We start from the raw sequence: 13,035 nt of genomic DNA on the forward strand, positions 1-13,035 counted from the left end.
TGGCGAGGTGACGCCCTAAATGTCTTTTAAAACCGTATTCTTTCTCCTGAAACTTCGAAATAGTTTTAAAGTAACTTTTGTATTCAACTTCAAATATTTTAAACTGGTTCACCAAGTTCTCTCAAGTGGCGAGGTGACGCCCTAAGTTTCTTTTAAAACCATATTCTTTCTCCTGAAACTTCAAAATTTTTTTAAAGTAATTTTTGTATTAAATTTCATATATATAAAAGTGGTTCATCAAGTTCTTCCAAGTGGCGAGGTGACGCCCTAAATGTATTTTAAAACCATATTCTTTCTCCTGAAACTTCAAAATTGTTTTAAAGTAACTTTTGTATTCAACTTCAAATATTTTAAACTGGTTCACCAAGTTCTCCCAAGTGGCGAGGTGACGCCCTAAATGTCTTTTAAAACCATATTCTTTCTCCTGAAACTTTGAAATAGTTTTAAAATAACTTTTGTATTCAACTTCAAATATTTTTAACTGGTTCACCAAGTTCTCCCAAGTGGCGAGGTGACGCCCTAAATGTCTTTTAAAACCGTATTCTTTCTCCTGAAACTTCGAAATAGTTTTAAAGTAACTTTTGTATTCAACTTCAAATATTTTAAACTGGTTCACCAAGTTCTCCCAAATGGCGAGGTGACACCCTAAGTGTCTTTTAAAACCATATTCTTTCTCCTGAAACTTCAAAATTGTTTTAAAGTAACTTTTGTATTAAATTTCATATATATAAAAGTGGTTCATCAAGTTCTCCCAAGTGGCGAGGTGACGCCCTAAATGTATTTTAAAACCATATTCTTTCTCCTGAAACTTCAAAATTGTTTTAAAGTAACTTTTGTATTCAACTTCAAATATTTTAAACTGGTTCACCAAGTTCTCCCAAGTGGCGAGGTGACGCCCTAAATGTCTTTTAAAACCATATTCTTTCTCCTGAAACTTTGAAATAGTTTTAAAGTAACTTTTGTATTCAACTTCAAATATTTTAAACTGGTTCACCAAGTTCTCCCAAGTGGCGAGGTGACGCCCTAAATGTCTTTTAAAACCATATTCTTTCTCCTGAAACTTTGAAATAGTTTTAAAATAACTTTTGTATTCAACTTCAAATATTTTAAACTGGTTCACCAAGTTCTCCCAAGTGGCGAGGTGACGCCCTAAATGTCTTTTAAAACCATATTCTTTCTTCAGTAATTTCTATATTCAATTTGAAACATTTTCTTAATATTTTGTGCCGAAATAGCAAATTGAATGATATAGATGTCTTCAAACATTTGTGCTTATTCTGCGAATGGAGTGACGTGAGAAATGTCGGAGTCGTATATCGAGATGAGGAATCCACTCTCGAATGAAGTGACTCGCCGTGTAAATCAAATGGAGAGTCACCTCATTCGAGTCGAGATTTCTCACCTCGATATACGACTCCGACTTTTCTCACGTCACTCCATTCGCAGAATGAGCACAATTAGGTTGGATCCATGCAGAGGGTCTAAGAACTTTTCGTAAAGCATGTTCGTGCCTGCGATATACACATGACAAATGTTCATTCAGCAGAGGGAGCGCTTTCAGAACACATGTTGAGGAATAGGCTTTGTCCCAGTTGGGACGTTACGCCAAGAAGAAATTTCTAACTGCAATATATTAGCATACTTTTGATTTGCAAATTGTCAGTGATTGCACACCTTTAATTTAGACAGGAAATGTTTGTAATGGCTTCTAGCCTTTGCCCACAAATCGTTAATTTAATTTGATAAATAGGGTCTGGGACCATTTGGGCAGGAGCCCCTTTTTTGAGCACTTGCTGCTATATCTCAGTCAATTTCAAACCGATTGACTTGAATTTGGAAAAACATGGCTAGCTACTGTGCCAGCTGATCATGTCTCAAAAATCAAGCCAATCGGTTCAAAATTGACTGAGTTATAGCAGCAAGTGCCTAAAATAGGTGCTCCTACCCAAATGGTCCCAGACCCTTTTGACTTCTATTGCTAGGTATGAAAATCCAAAACCAATCCTGAAAAATGGGAAACAAATGTAGAAAATTTGGTGGATCAAGTCGATAAGTTTGATCCCAATTTGCTGCATTTTCTTAGTCCCTTCAATTTCCCGTCCCGCCCGAAACTGGATACGTCTATAAACGAGAATGAGAATCCACCGAAAGAAAACAAATTTGCTTAAAACATTTATTAAAAAATGCACATACAATTTCTCTTCAATCGTCTTGTATGAGGCGGCACTATCCCTCTTTCATCTTTCGCTCCACACCCGTAACATTCTTGGATCGGAACCGGCTCTCGGTTCGTCATCTTCATTTTGCACATCGAACATTGCTGCTCCAGCTCCACAATCTCTGGGGGTCAATCCGTTCCGCAATGTGTCACGATGGCCGACCTGATCGTATCTGGCGATTTCGGCATTAAAATAATTTTCTTTGACATGGTGGTTACTTCTCCGCGGTGGGATGTGCTTCTGCCGGATGTTCACCCCGGGGGTTTCATGCATGCTCGCTGGCCATCAACACCTTCTTCTTTGCAGCCAGGTAATCCAGTATCTCCTCAGTTCCTTCCTAATGTCCATTCAATGGAAATCTGAAGTGTAAATCCGACCGGGAGCTTTCCCGTTTCGTTTGGAGTAGCTGGTTGTTGTCTCCCTTGAAATTTAGACGGGAAAGCGTTCTTATTGTCACGACACTGTCACTCCGGCCCTTATTATGAGTGTCACTTCACGGTGAGAATCGATCACGGTGACACATTGCGAATCCACGGTGAAAAAGTTGTGGGTTAATCAAAGGGGAATCACTTTCACCGTCCTTATTACCGGTGTCACTTTTTGGTTTTCACCGTGAAGTGACACTCGTAATCAGGCCCTCCGTAGTTTTCACTCGCGTAAATAACTTATTCGGCTGATTCATTATATTTTTCACTGAAATATACAATTCCGCGAACAATTCTTCCGCGAAAATCAATCGGAATTCCAACGTTTTGATTTTTTGTTTGTTTTTGTTGTCGTCACGCTCGCAACGTTTTACACAAATCATCTGTCAAAACGATCCTGTTGCAGCTTTACCGTACTGCACCAAATTATGGCACCACATAAAATAAACATACATTTGAAATATTCATATTAAATGAAAATGCTTGCATGTGCATTGTTTTATGAAAATTACAATGGAAATTTAAAACAATGCACTTAAAAGCATTTCAAATATACCATTGATCGCGTAGCCAGAAACAAAAAAAATATAAAATACGGCATTCCATAGTTTGGTACAATCACTGTAAAATGGTATACTCTATAGAGTCACCATCTGTTGGAATTTGGTGGAACTTCTGACAGTTTCCATTAGTTTCCGATAGAGCTCAAGAAAACTTGAAGCGCCTCTCGCGGTGGAATGTGTCGGAAACCGGTGCAGGTAGTTCAATGGATTACCAGCTTTTGCGAAAATTGCAACAGATGGCGCTAGTGAGCAGGAGTTTTTCACTTTTAAAATGTATGGAGAAAATAATAAAAATTCGTTTTTTGACTAATTAAACATTTTATCAGAAAAAATATTTGGTACAGGTTGTAGGCCATTATGATAGCAATCTACTGTACCAAATATTTTTTATCAAAATTTCGAAATATTCAAAATATTTGGAAAAATGTTCAAATTTCCATACATTATTTCCACCGATAACTTCTGCACACTTCTGCCTCGATATTGGTTGATCTTCGTTTTCCTATACATGGCAAAGCGAATATACATGGATTCGTATTTACCCTTATTTACCTATCTGTCAATTCGTAAGCAAAAAAATAAAAAAAAAGTTCGAAGCTGTTTGGAGTTAGAAGCGGCAAAGAGGAAGCAAAAATCTGCGGTAAAAAATCAATTTAGTTATATAAATAACATTATATTTCATTATATAGACCATTTCAGGTGTAATAGCTTTCCCCACCACCGCAGCAGTCAGCAAGCAGCCGTCCTCCGGGTGAAAAATAGCAGCGACGAGTGGCTCGGCAGCCAAGATGGTTTGTTTTGTTTTTCCCGTTCTTCCGTACCAAAAAGCGACATCCCGATTTAATTAGGTTCTCTATTATTTAGGTGGACATTCATCGAGGAACCACACGCCAGCCGGCGGAAGATCATTCTCAAATCGGAAACGGATCGAGCATGGCCTGTTCAAGTTGATTGCCGGTTCCATGGTGCTGATGCAGTTTGGGAAGCTGTTCGTGATGGAGGACTGAAGGACCAGTCGTGGAAGGTGATTTTCCTAGTGACGTACATTTTTGGCGATGTCATCAAGATCTCATCTCGCTGGAGGTGGTGTGTCACGAGAACACTCATAATCTGGCCTTCGTTGGACACTATCTACATGTTCCGGATTAAAAACATGCTCCTACTACGGATTCGAAACTCTTGTTACGACCCTTTGAACTGGATTACTACAATGAGTATCACGATTTCCCGGCCGTTCTCGGCTGCTACCTCCCCGGAATTATAAGGATCGCACCGGAAGATACCATCGCGCAGTTTACCAGCTGGATCAGGGTGTAGTACGACTTTACCACGGATCCGGCCATCGGACCGATCGTACGCCCGGATCAAACGGGGCGGGGGGACTGGATTTCTGAAACGCTTCTTCACCAGGGGACTTGAGGCGCGTCGAGGTAAGTCAATTTAGATTGATAAACTTCGTTTCCCATAACTGCCATTATCGGATTCGGCGGGTGGAATCCGACCAGTGATTTGTTTGTCTCCCGGCTTTGTTGGACTTTTCATATGTTACGCTAGATCGATTGCGCGAATCCACCCCTGCAGAGAAAAACAACACACACATACATGAAGTAGTAGTTTACTTTCCCTTATTTGTTGTGACAAATCATTAATAAAAACAAGTTGTTCGAATCAAGTCGGTCGCGTTTGTGCTCTGTATTTTTGCCCAAATTCCGAAGTATTACCTGGTCTGGTCCGTAATTGGATTGTCCGTCCGACAGGTAATGGGCCCAGCTAGCCGCGCATCGCGGAAGTGAGACAGTTTTCGCGTGGGAGGTCACGGAACGGGTTGATTTTTCGGTCGTTTGATTGTGCATCGGCTCGAGGATTCCTGCAAGCGGCGAAATGGCAGACCCACAGCGTTTTGCAGTGCAGAAGTTGAATAACCACAACTACCAGTCATGGCGTTTCAAGATGGAGATGCTGATGATTCGGGAGGAGACCTGGTATGTCATCAGTGAAGCGGCACCAAACCCCGTGACAGACGCGTGGAAGAAAGCGGATGCTAAAGCTCGGGCGACAATCGGGCTCTGCATTGAAGATGATCAGACTGGATTGGTAAGAAGTTGCGCAACGGCGAAAGCGGCCTGGGATTCTTTGAAGACATACCACGACCAGTGTTCGGAGGTATACTTGCTGAAGAAGCTGACGCACCTGGAGTTAGAAGAAGGAGGAAACATGGAGCAGCACTTGCAGACGTTTTCCGATTTGCTGCAACGGATTGCGGATGTTGGCGATCCGATTCCGGAGAAGCTGCAAGTAGCTATGTTGTTGTGCTCGCTTCCGGACTCGTACGACTATCTAGCGACAGCTCTGGAGCAGCGGCCGCGGGATGAGTTGAAATTGCAACTGGTGAAATCGAAATTGCTGGCGGAAGCGGAAAAGCGCCGGGAACGCGGTGAAGGTACTGTATCGAACAAAGCGCTGCGAGTGGAACACCGCTGTCGATGTGGTGGAAGCAAAGCTGTAAATTGTGAAGGTAAGCAAACGGAAATGCGATCATGTTACCTGTGTAAGCAGCCGGGACATTTGAGGAGAGATTGTCCACAAAATGCAACTGGAGTATCAGCAACCAAACCGGAAGAACCTAAGGCCAAGCAAGTTCAAGATGTTACTGAGTATCCGTTGGCCTGGATGGTGGGACAGGCCGATCCAACAAGCTGGTTTATTGACAGTGGCGCTTCTCGGCACATGACGGGAAACCGGCAGTTTTTCACGGTGCTAGAGAAAACTGGAGGAACGAGTGTGATGTTGGCAGATGGTGAGAAGAGAGCGGAAGTGGCTGGAGTCGGCCGCGGAATCATCGTCGGTGTGACCGATACTGGAGAACTGATCGACATCGAGCTGAGTGAGGTATTGTATGTGCCGAAATTGACTACCGGTCTTGTGTCAGTAGGTGTTCTTGCTCAGAAGGGTTTTGATGTAGCGTTTAATGCAAGTGGGTGCGAAGTTCGTAAGCGCAATAGAAAGGTGTGTGCAATGGGAGAGCGGCACAATGGCTTGTATCGTTTGTGTGTTCCGGATCAAGCATTGATGAGTGCCCATATGCAGACGTCGTTTTGCCGACAGCACACTTGCCAAGGAAACAGGATGCTGGATGTGATGCCGAATAAGAAGACAGAGGCAAAGAAATACTCGAAGAAAAAGCCAGAAGTCATTGGTACGATTATTGAATGGGAGGAGCTTCTACCAGTACCAGAAATGCCGTTGGAACCTGAGCTACCGGCCGAACCTCAACCCCCACTGGAAGTGCAGTCCGCATCGGCGATGGAACCTGAACAGTCACCGGAAGAGGAACTCGAGTCCGAAGATATTGATGATGAAGAATGGAAAGGATATGAATCGGCAGAAGATGCATTTTACGGAGAAGATGATACTATTGTTCCGGACGATGGGAACCGAGAGAGAAGACCTACCCGTTCCACAGGAGGAGTTTTACCGAAGCGATTTGGAGACTATTTTGTCGGCATGGTAACGGTGAACCAGGGAGCTGCCATTGTTTGACGTCATGGTGAAGCATCAGCCTATGGTATTCGGAAGCAAGATATAGGAGGAGCTAGCCGATCGAGGAGGAGTTCGTGCAGGAGACTAGGGGATAGATTCGCGAGGAGGAGTGTTGGACTTTTCATATGTTACGCTAGATCGATTGCGCGAATCCACCCCTGCAGAGAAAAACAACACACACATACATGAAGTAGTAGTTTACTTTCCCTTATTTGTTGTGACAAACGAGGGGGGCGACACATCCAGATCATCCTATTTTTACTAAAAATCTCACTCATCTATCACACTGTGTATTATCCTTTTCAATCTCTCTATCTGTTCCCATCCATAATCCATCTCAAATCTTTTTTCCCATCTCCTCACATCTCTCACCATCTAATGCGATCGACGTAAACAAAGTGAACGATTTTGTTGTCATCGCTGTGGGAATCGTTTTAGGTTTTGTGCGGAGTTTTCCAATAAAATTATAGTATTTACACCGAATACAACAAATTGCAGTTCTATGAAACACGAAAACTTTTAAATATTCTTCCGGTAAGTGCGTGCTGTATATTAGAATTCTTGAAATGTGTTAAAAATTGCCGCTTTTCCCTTAGGGAACTGTACAGCTCAAGTAGATCATCGGGTGGCGGCAAGGAGTACCATCTGCCGCATGCGGAAGAGGAGCAAAACAGTGGCCATGCCGGAGCTCGGATGAAAGCGCGAGGGGACATCCTGCTCAAAGCCCCCATTATCGACAACGACGAGGACTTGTTGGCATAGTTGCACAACGAGGACGGCGGGATTGTGACTGCTCCAATCACCGGTAGCGAGTCTGAATTCAGTAGAGAAACTGGAACGGCAGAAGTAGGAATGTCGACTGTCGCAGGTGCAGCTTCACCGACGGAGGCAGTGAGCAAGAACTAGTCAACAAGCTGGAAGAGCTGGAAAATGTCCCAAATCCGAAACCTCTATGTAAGAAAACAACGCATTTATGTAAGGCTTAAATTTTAATCAATAAAATGTTTTCAGATTGTTCGGCAGCAGTGATCTTGATCTTAGGAACCTGGCGGGACAGATGAATCCTATAAAACCGACTACGTCTCCATCACCATCGCCGTCGTAACGTATGATTATAGAGGATCCGGGTGAACGTCAATATTCGCTGAACAATCACAAACTCATGGTTTTGCTTTAACGTCCAGCACTTTCTTCCTCCGGTTTGGCTTGGCGACGGAAGCTGTAAGGATGCGATAAACGCCAAAATCGAAAAAATGGTCCCTTTAGACCAGGAAACGATGAAGAACATAGACGAGATCTAAAACATACTGACGAACCTACATTTTCAAGTCGGATTTGAATCGCTTCCTGAACACTGACAAGAGAACCAATTCAATTATTATATGATTTAATGAAACTTAATAAACGCTCCACTGATTGTTTTATTGTTTTCCTAAAGATGGAAAATAGAATAAAATCTTATATGCAATTACAAATAAAATAAAAAAGAATAAAGATTCATTTTGATACACAACAACAAGGAATAACGTTTAACTTGGCACCGCCGAGTCTATCGCAATATATGAAAAGAGCCCAACTGTGGTTTTTGGAACCAGTCTACATTTCGCTCCATTAGAGGGTTTTATAAGCAGAAAATAAGTAGATGCTTGGGAACATCCTTAATCCTTCTGTTTATGATCTTATAGTTTGCATAGATAAGACCAAAGCATGTTAATGAAACTTATGTATTTGTTGGTAAAAGATCAGTTACACCTTTTTCATATTCTATACTGGACAGCTTTCGCATATCTACGTTTTATCCATTCACATCTCCTTCTATCTCAAGCAGCGGTCGGCAGGATTTGAAAGTGGGTGCAGCGAAAATTATCCAGCAAGAGATAGAGAAATCTGGCAGTTGCTCACTGATCTGAAAAAGCAGGTGCAATCTCCATCGACATCTTATTTACGATTTAGATGTGTCGCCCCCCTCGGTGACAAATCATTAATAAAAACAAGTTGTTCGAATCAAGTCGGTCGCGTTTGTGCTCTGTATTTTTGCCCAAATTCCGAAGTATTACCTGGTCTGGTCCGTAATTGGATTGTCCGTCCGACAGGCTTCGCCAGTCAATAGTTTATTGCTGGTTCCTATGGGGATTCCACCAAGAGTTCTTTCGGTGGATTCTGCTGAAGTTTTTCCATGCATGGATTCCTCCAGGTTCACCATTAAGGTTCAATCCATGAGTTCATTCAGGGATGTCTCATGGAGTTTCATTTGGCATCCTTCCAGGAAATCCTCTAGAAGTTCCTTCAAGGTTTAATGCCTTTAGGGATTTCTGGTAGAGTTCCATTTGAAAACCCAATTGGGATCCTTCCAGGAATTCCTTCAGGGATATACCTAAGAGTTCCTGCAAGAGTTTCTCAAAGAGTCCCATTAGGGATCCTTCCAGGAGTTCTTTTGGGAATTCCTCCAGGAGTTTCCTCAAGGATTAATCCAGGAGCTCATTCAGGGAATTCTCAAGGCGCTCCATTAGTTATTTCACAGAATTCCCCACGTTTTCTTTCAGGGGTTTCTTCAGGAATTTCATCAGTGAATCCTCTTTGAGTTCTTCCAGGAATTCCTTCAGGGGTTTTTTTTTCAGGAATTCCTTTGGAGATTTCTCCAGGAGTTCCATAAGGAATCCTTCCAGTAGTTCTTTCATGAAGTACTTTCATGTTTTTTTATCTAGTTCGTTCATTTAAAGGCTCATTTGTCGATAACAGCTTTACAGAGCCGAAATTCAAACTTTCATGGTTTCTTTCAACACTCCCTTCAGGCATTCCTCTAAAAGTTTCTTCAGTAAATCCTTCCCGAGTCTTACGGGAATTTCTCCAGATGTTCCAATAAGGATTTTTCAAAGAATCCCATTAGAGATCCTGCCAAAAGTTCATTTGGGGATTCCTCGATGAGTTCCTTCCATGAATCGTGCTGGATTGCTTCCAAGGATTCCTCCAGGAGTTCCTTCAAGGTTTATGGGCTATATATGTGTTTTTTGACGTTTCAAGTTGCTAGCCAAGACAAAGTCCACGGTCAAAATGTATGGATGATCGATTTTCAAAAACTTGTACATGTATTTTGCCTCATAAACCTTTCTTGGGTGAGAACTAACAGAACAAAACTAAGACGACCAAAATCGGACCATTCGTTCTCATGTTATGCGCGGTCCCACGTATACCACTGCATTTTTATATATATAGAAGATATATATTTCAGAAGTTATTTCAAAGAATTCTCCAGGTTTTCGTTAAGGAATTTCTTCAGTGAATCCACTTTGAGTTCTTCCAGTGATTCCTTCGAAAGTTTTAAGGTTTAATACACGAGTTCCTTCAGGGATTTCTCAAGTAGTCTCATTAGGAATCCTTCCAGGAGTTCTTTCATGGAGTCCTCCTGAAGTTCTCTCTTGGTTTCCTTACTTCTAGAGTTTTAAGGTTTAATACACGAGTTCCTTCAGGGATTTCTCAAGTAGTCTCATTAGGAATCCTTCCAGGAATTCCTTCATGGAGTCCTCCTGAAGTTCTCTCTTGGTTTTCCTTTCTTCTAGAGAAGTTCTTCCCAGAGTGCTTAGGCGATTCCTCCAGGAGTTCCGTCAAGGATTTTTCATGGAGATGGATTTGGTATCCTTCCAGGAATTCCCGCAGAAGTCCATTCAAGGTTTAATCCAGGAGTTTCTTTGGGGATTTCTCTTGGAGTTCTATTGGGATCCTTCCAGGAATTCCTTCTAAGATATTATTCATTATCTTTATTAACGAGATTTTCAGCCCAGGGCTGGTTCAACTAAATTAGGAGGGACTTCAGGGATTTCTCAAGGAGTTCCATTTGAGATCCTTCCAGGAGTTCCCGAAAAGAATCCTTGCAGATTCTTTACTACAGGAGTTCCTGCAAGGTTAAATCTTGGAGTTACTTCAAGGATTTCTAAATGAGCTTCATTAGCTATTCTTCCAGGAGTTTTTTTAAAGTATTTTGCAGAATTTATTTTGGGAATTCCTTATGTGAATCCTCATGCAGTTCTTCCACGGAATTGATTTAGGAGATCTTTCAAGGTTTGATTCAAGAGTTCTTTCAAGGATTTCTTTAGGAGTTCCATTAGGAATCCTTCCAGAAGTTCCGCCTGGAATATTTTCATGGCTTCTTTCAGTATTTCTTCCAGGGATTTCTCCAGGAGTTTATTTAGGAATTCCTTCAGAACTTGTTTTTAGAAATACATGATTCAATCCATGATTTCATTCAAGAATATCTCATGAAGTTCCATCTGGCATCCTTCCAGGTGTTTCATCAAGGTTAATTCCAGGAGTTCTTTCAGGGATTTCCCAATGAATTTAAACTGTGATTCTTCCAGAAGTTCCTTTGTGGAATCTTCCTGGAATTTTTCATATTTTTCTTCATTATTTACTTTAAGGATTCCTTCAAAAGGTTTCTCAGTGTATCCTTCCGCAGTTTTCCAGGGGTTCCTAGGAGATCCTGCAAGATTTATTCCAAGAGTTCCCGAATAGATTTCTTAAGAAATCCTTCTAGGAGTTTCTCCAGGAGTTCTTTCAGGGATTCTTTCAGATGTTTATTCAAGGTTTAATTCAGTTCCATTAGGGATCTTTCCTAGAGTACCTTCAAGAAATCCTCAAGGAATGCCTATAGGAATTCATTGAGGAGTTCCTTCAGAGGTTCCTCCAGGAGTTTCTTGAAGGTTTTATCAAGCAGTTCCTTCAGAGATTCCCAGAGAGTTACAATAATAATGCTTCCAGGATTTTTTTCATTTAAGCCTTCTAGAGTTCGTCCATGGTTTTCTTTAAGAATTTCATTTAGGGATTTCTCCAATAGATCTTGCAGTGAATCTGTCCAGTGGTCTCCTATAGATTCTTTCATGAGTTCTTTTAGGGATTCCTTCAAGAGATCCTGCTGGGATTCATCCAGGTGTTCCTTTAAGCCTTATTCCAGAAGTTCCTTCAGACATTTCTCAAGAAGTTCCATTCGGAATTCTTCCACGAGTACCTGTATGGAATTCTTCCAGGATTCGTTCCGTGAATTCTCCAGAAGTTCTTCCAGGAATTCATTCAGGACTTCCTCTAGGAATCCCTTTGGGGATTCCTCCAGGTGTTCCTGCAGAGATTTATTCGAAAGTTTCTTCAGGTATTTATCCAGAAATTTATTTTGAGATGCTTCCAGGATTTCCGCTGTATTTTTTTATGTGCTCTCTAGGTAGCAGTAGTGGACTTCCTTCAGAAGTTCTCTCAAGGATTTTTGCAGGAATTCCTATCAGTGATTTCTTCAGGAATCCCTCCAGAGATCTATCACGAATCCTTCCAGAAGTTCCTTCAGGGATTCCTTTCGAGTAGTTCTTGCAGGAATTCTTTTAGGGATTTTACTAGAAATTCCATCCAGGGTTCCCCCAGGAGTCCAAGGGTTCTTCCTGCAGGAACCCTTGAAGGAATTCCTAGGGTAATCCCTAAAGGAATTCGTATAAGAAACCCTGCAGTAACTCCTGCAAGGAATCCCTAAAGAATCCATGAAGGATTTCTAAAAGATCTCTGAAAGGACCGCTGGAAAATATCTCGAAAAAAATCAGAATGAACTTTTGAAGGAATCTGAAACAAAGCCCTGTTGGAAACCCAGAAGAGATCCCTGATAGAACTCCTGAAGGATTCTTTGAAGCAATTTCTGAAGGAACTCCTGAAGAAACTCCTTAATGAATCTCTGAACAAACTCCTGGAGGAACCCTTGAAGGAATTCTTGGGAAATCTTGGGATTTCTGTCAGGAGTTCCTACAGGGTTTTCTTAAGGAGTTCGTTCAGGTTTTTATCCAGGAGTTCCTCCAAGATTTTATCCAGAACGTCCTTCAAGGACTTGAGTTTCAAGAGTTACTCCATGGATTCGATAAGGAATCTTCCCAGGATTTCCTGCAAGGACTCCTCGAGAATTTGATTTTAAGATTGTTCCTGGATTTTTTCAAAGACTCCTTCAAGAGTTCCATCTGAGAGTTCTTTGGAAGTTCCTTTGAAGTACAGAAATTCCTTGAAGGATTCTTTCTGAACTTATTTATAAGATTTCTGAGGGAGTTTCTCAAGGATTTCTTCGGTGGTGCCATCGTGTGATCCTTCCAGGAGTTCCTTAAGCGATTCCTTCAGGGTTTTATTCAGAAGTTCCTTCTAGGATTCCTTCCAGAAGTTTCATCAAGGACTCGTTCAGGATTTTTTATGGATTCTTACAGGAATTCCTTTAGGAATTTATCCTGTAGTTCATTCAACGAGTCCTTCAAGGTTCCTTCAGGAACTCTTCCATAA

At 41.6% G+C, this 13,035-nt stretch overlaps 2 long non-coding RNA genes across 2 annotated transcripts; one reads left to right on the top strand and one right to left on the bottom strand.

Annotated features, from left to right (window-relative positions):
- Positions 1 to 2,159: 2,159 nt before the first annotated feature.
- Positions 2,160 to 2,685, bottom strand: LOC134286245 (uncharacterized). The gene is made up of 2 exons (XR_009996872.1): positions 2,438 to 2,685; positions 2,160 to 2,340 (listed from the first exon to the last, which is right to left on the bottom strand). It is a non-coding gene; the product is annotated as an uncharacterized LOC134286245 (long non-coding RNA).
- Positions 2,686 to 3,435: 750 nt separating this feature from the next.
- On the top strand, positions 3,436 to 4,725 carry LOC115258857 (uncharacterized). Its single transcript, XR_003893876.2, has 3 exons — positions 3,436 to 3,847; positions 3,907 to 3,998; positions 4,072 to 4,725. It is a non-coding gene; the product is annotated as an uncharacterized LOC115258857 (long non-coding RNA).
- Positions 4,726 to 13,035: the final 8,310 nt, after the last annotated feature.

The sequence above is a fragment of the Aedes albopictus genome, chromosome 2 (genome assembly GCF_035046485.1).
Source record: "Aedes albopictus strain Foshan chromosome 2, AalbF5, whole genome shotgun sequence".
In the NCBI taxonomy this organism is placed as follows: Eukaryota; Metazoa; Arthropoda; class Insecta; order Diptera; family Culicidae; genus Aedes; species Aedes albopictus.